Raw genomic sequence first — 6477 nt, 5'->3', positions numbered from 1 at the left:
ATCCAGTGCATATGTGTGCAAAGACACAACAGTGCAGACACAAGGACCAGGAGCTCATCCAGTGCATATGTGTGCAAGAATACAACAGTGCTTGTACACAAAGATTCAGGGGCTCATACAATGCATATGTGTGCAAAGACACAACAGTGCAGACACAAGGACACGTGGGCTCATACAGTGCATATACATGCAAGCACACAACAATGCTTATGCACAAACACATGGTGGGGAATTTGTAGTGTAGAATTTGTCCTTGGGATTATTGTTGAGCCTGTCAAGTCCGAATTCTTTAGGGCAGGCTAGAGGAGAATGCAATTCCATTGTAAAATCAGCAGGCTAGAGGCCCAGGAGAGCTCAGCAATTGAGCTGTGATTACTACAACAGGAGCCCACAGCCTTCTGTTGGAGAACTCTCCCTTCCTGCACTCAGAGTGGACTGGCCTTCCTGCTGAATTAATGTAGCTCTATCAGTTGATTGGATGGAGATCACCTACATTACAGAAGGCTCTCTGTCTAACTCCACCTACTGTATGTCACAGTTATTCACAAGGTCACTGCAGAAGCACATAGAATAATGAATATCCAGAGACTGTATGGCCATGTCAAGGTGGATCATAAAATAAATCATCCCACATGCATAACATTCTTTACAACTCATCTATCATCTATCTATCTATCTATCATCTATCTATCTATCTATCTATCTATCTATCTATCATTCATCATTTCATCTCAGAGTCAGAGATTAAAGCTGTAGCATGCCATGTAAGTCCCCTACCCTGACTTACACCCCTAGCCATTGCAATGATTTAAAATATAAAAATCCCTACACATTATATTTCTGCTGGTGATGAGTCAAAGTTCCCTTCAAATAAAAAAAAAATGAAAGAGGAAGAAAACAATTTGTAAAAGCTAAGCTCCTCTCTTGTTAGATACATTACAAAATAAATGTGGGTTCAGACAAGGTAGGTACAAGTCCTTATTACTAGTCAAAACCCAGAAGAATATTAAAGTGTATCTATAAATAGAACTCTGTACAAGGTTGTCTTTTTAAATTTATCTTAATTTATTTGCGAGTGTCTGTGTGTGTGTGTGTGTGTGTGTGTGTGTGTGTGTGCACATTTGAGTGGAGGTGCCAGCATAGGGCAGAAGAGAGCAGCAGACCCCTTGGAGCTGAGTTCTGGGAGGCTGTGGGCCACCTGATATGTCAGGAAGAACAGCAAGTGCTTTCAACTGATAAGCCTTCTTTCTAACCCCAGGGTCCCATTTTCTTAGCCAGGAACTATAGAACCATGGTGCTTTGTTTGCATTAGAGAAAACGTTGTGTGCATGCTGGCTGACATTGAGTGTAATTATTCAGTGGGGTTGTCATTCTAGCCCTGCATCCTTACATGTGCACTTGGTGTACACCGTTACTTAACTTCAGTGGAACTATTTATGGCAAGTACCACACATGCCATATATTTACATGCTGATAAATGGCTGACCAGAAATCACGGAATTCATCTCAAATCACACAGCCAGGAAATGGCATGGCTTGCAAGCATCATGGTCTCATGGTGGTGACTCTGGGTTTTCCTCTTGCAGTTGAGGGTCTTGGTTATAGAACAGAATGACCATGTGCCTGAAAGAAACAGAAATGGGTGATACGCTGTGATGGTAAGACTATTCTAAAGACTTGGAGTGAGTATTCTGAGGGTGTTAGAAGCACACAGTCTACATGTGTCTTGGATGCTGCTCTGAGACAAATATTTATGTGACATTAATATCAAGGGTATTTTCCCAGTAGCCCCGGGGTATAGATCATGAGCAGTGCAATAGAATCCTGCAAACAATGGCTTGGAATTAACCCGCAGAGACATTCAGTGGTGTGCACAGATCACATTATAAACCCCTAAGGAGCACATAGATCTCCTGCCTTTCTGCTTGCTGTTCCTCATTCTCTGTGACATAGACATGAGCACACCAAGGTGCTGCCATAATTCCTTACACTTCATCCAATAAGACAGGTGTCAGGGTGATCCACGACCTTCCCACATATCATAATTGACACTCATGGCCTGTTACCAAATGGCTTTACCACTATCAAATGTTCCCACAACCCTTTCCGTTTCCTGAGCCTCACTAACAGCCTTCCCCAGTCTTCCTTCAGTCACACCATAAACACAGCCTCAGAGTACATCAGTCAGAGGTGGGAAGAAGAGAGAACTATCCCCCACAGTGTGATCAGTGCCTTCTCCCTTGGTTCAACAGACAGGGCTCACACTTCTGAGTCTCTGCTCTAAGTCCCACATAGAATTACTTTCACCGGTGGCAGGAAAGCGAACCGCTGCTCGCTCACCTGCGAGTCACGGTTGACAGAAGAAATTGAAACCAGGTTCTTCCCACATGCTCTGAAGTTCATTTCAGGAGAGTGAGGGGAAAGGCACAACATAATGGCTTTTCAGATTAAGTGCAAAGCTGGGGACAACTTCCTATTGCTAACAGCCCAAGGTGATGTCCGATAGCATGGAAACGTGGCAGGAGCCGGGAAGTCAGGATTGCCATGGTTTAAAGACAAAAGCATTCCGAGCACCGCCACCCTGTGAGGAATAAACCTGACTTTGGGACATTCGGTGAGAGCTCATATTGAGACTCCGTGGGCTTGATTATGCCATCCGGGTGTTCACTCTAAGCTCATTTCTGTCTAAAATTTCAATGTTTCATTGTATTTTTATTTGTACTTTTTTTCCCCATTTTATCAGAGGAAAACCTCAACACGAGGTCCAAACACTCCTTCATGTTGATGAAAAATACAGAACCCTTCACAATATTAACAAATCGTGACATCTCACGTCAGCTAGAACCCTGGTAAAAACAGGCTAACAAGTGGACCACAGAAAGTGAGACACGGGACGGGAGGAAGAAGCCTTGGGCTCAGATTCTCATCTCAAAACAGAGCCGGACCCAAGAGGAAAAGACTAGTGAGAAATTCTGGCATTTTCCTGCTTGGTACCGTCTGCTGGATGGCCCTAGGACCGGCTCAATAAATGGGCTACTTAATTAGAATAGGGCCAATGATACTGGACAGTCTTCGGTGAACAAGGCAGATGATGAGCTCCCTGCAGCAGAGAGCACAGAGAGCTCCGAGCCTAGCACACCCGTGGAAGGTACTCAGCAAGGGATTGCTAGAGATTTGCTTTCGTAGGCACGCATATCCATTCTCGGAGACTATAGAAATTTTGCAAAGCATCAACGACATTGGCTCTTCCCTCTGCTGCCATTTCTGTACCCATGCTCCCACCTTTCTGGTACACAAACAACCCCCATTATGGCTCCATACCCAGAGTCTATGACGATGTCACCTTACGTGTCCAAAGACATTTTACTGATGTGAAGGAGGCTATTGAGCTTAAAGACCATTCTGGATTATTTAGACTCAGTCCGTTCACACAAGATCTTAATGCAAAAATCTAAAGTCAACTGCACGGGAAATAGCTACTCTATAAATCAGTAATGACAAAAATCCAAAGCCATCACCTCCGTTCCAGGGCACCGGGGTCATGTGGCTTCCTGGAGACCCCTTTCTCGGTAGCCAGCAGCCTTTCTCGGCATGCTCAGAAGATGAGCCAGCTTCCAGACTGCGGCTTCCACATCAGCCTCAGATTCAACTGAGTATGTGGCATTGTGACACACACTCAGTACCCTGCTGGCTAAAATAGGAAAGCCTTAAGCTTAAGGCCACCCTCGGCTACAAAGAGTGTCCCAGAACAACTTCGGCTTCATAGTGTCTGTATTTCCCCACCACTGCCTAAGGAAGATCTGTAGACTGTTAGGAAGGAAATGATGTGCACAGCAGGCAGCAGGGACTAGACTAGCGCCTGCATGTGGAGGTCTCAAAGAGCTTGCCTTAGATTTTGTGGAAGCTGCAATAAATGAACACAAAGTAGGTGCCACCGAATCAAGAGCACTTGCCTCCCTCAATGTGTTGGAGACCAAACATCTGAGTTCAAGGTGTTGGCTGTGTCACACTCCACCCAGAGGCTCCACAAAGTATTCCTGACTTTCCATGTCATGATGCTGGTGACATCCTCAGCCTGGAGCTGCATCAGCACAGCCTCTGCCTCAGAATCACCCTCAACCTTCTTGCCCTGCTGTTCATACATAACTCCCGTAACTCAGCACAGGGCCTGTTTCTTTCTGTGCCCGTCGGAGTCTCCAGCTGGGCTCCTTGCTCTTTACAAGCTCCGGCCCTTCACTTCAAACACATGTTGGCTTTTCTCCTAACTATTGAAACTGACAGGTGCTCCACAGTATAATCTGTAATTACACGTGGCTTATAGGAAAACAACACCTTCACTCCAGCTAGCCTGTGATCTGTGGCCTTACATGAACCTGTCTGAGTCTCACAGCAAGTGAATCAGGGAAGGCACTGCAGTCCCCTGCCTGTTTAGCACTTGAGAACAGAGTCCTAAAATCCTGGAGGAACCAGGACAGAGCAGATCCAGGTGAAGATGACACTGGAGAATGCCGGTCAGTATCTCTCACTGTGTGCCATCCACTGCAGGCTCTTGAAGATGACAGGCTCCTATTTTTTTTTATTTTAATTGCCACTTCCTCCTGGCATGCTTAGCACCAGATGGTGGCAGAAGGCAAGATGGTGAATGAGTTATTGCTCTACTCAGGTGCCTGCCTGTCTGAGGGATGAATAGGTGGGTGATGTTGGGTTGTAGGGGTCCTCATGCCATCTGAGTAGGGCCTGGTATCTGTAAACACAGTAAGAGAAATGCTAAGTGATGTTGAATTTAATTGAAATGAGATCTGAGAAGGAGGATTCAGAGCCAGCAATTATGCTCAGAAAGTGAACCCCCTGCCGATGCTGTTTACAATGTTCCTGCTTTAAAGAAATCTGCAATGGAAATAGTAAGCAATAGAAACAGAGCTCAAATCTGAGCTCTGAGTGGTGAGCCTGCAACCCCCGGGGAGAAGAACACTGTAGAGAAGAAAAAACAAGCACTGACTGAACCACAGGCCTGCTGGCTGCACCCACCCCACTTGACCCACAGGCCTACCATAGTTCTTTTTGACTTAACATGTCTACACCGAGATGTATTATTTTGGCCTCTTTGGAACTTATTTCTACCCTGCAATCTTCTCTTGCCACCAAGCCTAACATTCACAGATTATATGGAACATAACTCAGTTGTGAGTCTGCCTGTCAACGAAGGGCTGCAGCAGGCCTGGCATAATGGGCTCTGAGACACCCACTGTGCCCACTTAGTGTCTTTCATGCTGCAGTGTGCTCACTGATGGGCTCTTCCCAGACCAGAACTGCTCTCTGCAGGTTCCTTCCTGCAGCCAAAGGTCTCAGCATCTTCCAGGAATAATTCTGCTCCATGCCCTTCAAACCAAGAGACAGCTTCCAAATACCCTTAGTCCTGGGACCCATAAGCCCTCAGTCTTCTTTAACTGTGTCCAACCTTGTAAAGCACCTTCACAAAACTGTATTTCTTTGTAGCACTAAAATTGCCATCTAGACACCACCTACTCTGGTTACAGACCACTGAAAGTCACTTGCAAACTGACTAGAACATTTTCTTTCTGCTAAACACCTTTCACAGATCTGGAAGGTTCTATGTGGGCTTCCGGGGGGGGGGGGGGAATAACATCCATTTCCTTACCCAGACCTGAATTCTTCATGGTTGTTACAATACTGATGTGCCAGGAAAGTTGTGCCTTCTGGTACAATCGTTCTGTGATGTTTTTAGAAATAACCAAGCATTTTCTGATTAGATTTGAGACTTTTACCTTGGAAAGAATTTTACATTTGGTATTGTAAAACTTTGTCAAAAGCCCATGACTATATATGAGATCATTTACTAGGGAGGAGCCTACTGGTATTGTTTAACTAACTACCTTCCTAATGTTTATGCTTCTATGCACATTGGCTAGTGGTCAATGTGGAGTCTCAGAACTGGCTACCAAGTGCTGAGGATAAGTGACTCAACCACAGAGGAGTATCCACTGTCATGGCCACCCCGTCCAGGGTCAAGGGACTTCACAACAAAGTGGGCAGAAAGACTTTAAGAGGCAGAAAATGGAGTCTGAGAAATGCTGCCTTCTGGGCACATCATGGTTGATGCACACGTCAACTCAGTTATGGTTACTTGCACAAGACCAGTAAACGATCAAGCCAATCAACTTTCAAGCATGGATGGAGGAAGGACTCCCCTTATCCAGTCCCTAGCTGAGGACATATCGGAAATATGCATTTCTGCTGAGGGAAAGAGCCACTTCCCACAGCAGAACACCAGTAGGTTGTCCATGGCCCATCATATAGTCCTATATCCTTTTGCATATAGTAAGCACTGATTAGACTAAAGGATTTTCATGGTAAAATGACAGTAAAGAATATAGGAAATAGGGAAATGAGTGTGTCCCAGGAATAGTAGAATATGATCAAAATCCATTATATACTTGTACAAAATTTTCAAAAACA

This window comes from Mus pahari, chromosome 11 (assembly GCF_900095145.1).
Source record: "Mus pahari chromosome 11, PAHARI_EIJ_v1.1, whole genome shotgun sequence".
Classification (NCBI taxonomy): domain Eukaryota; kingdom Metazoa; phylum Chordata; class Mammalia; order Rodentia; family Muridae; genus Mus; species Mus pahari.
The sequence above is the reverse complement of the archived record's forward strand: the minus strand, read 5'-3'. Positions refer to the sequence as shown.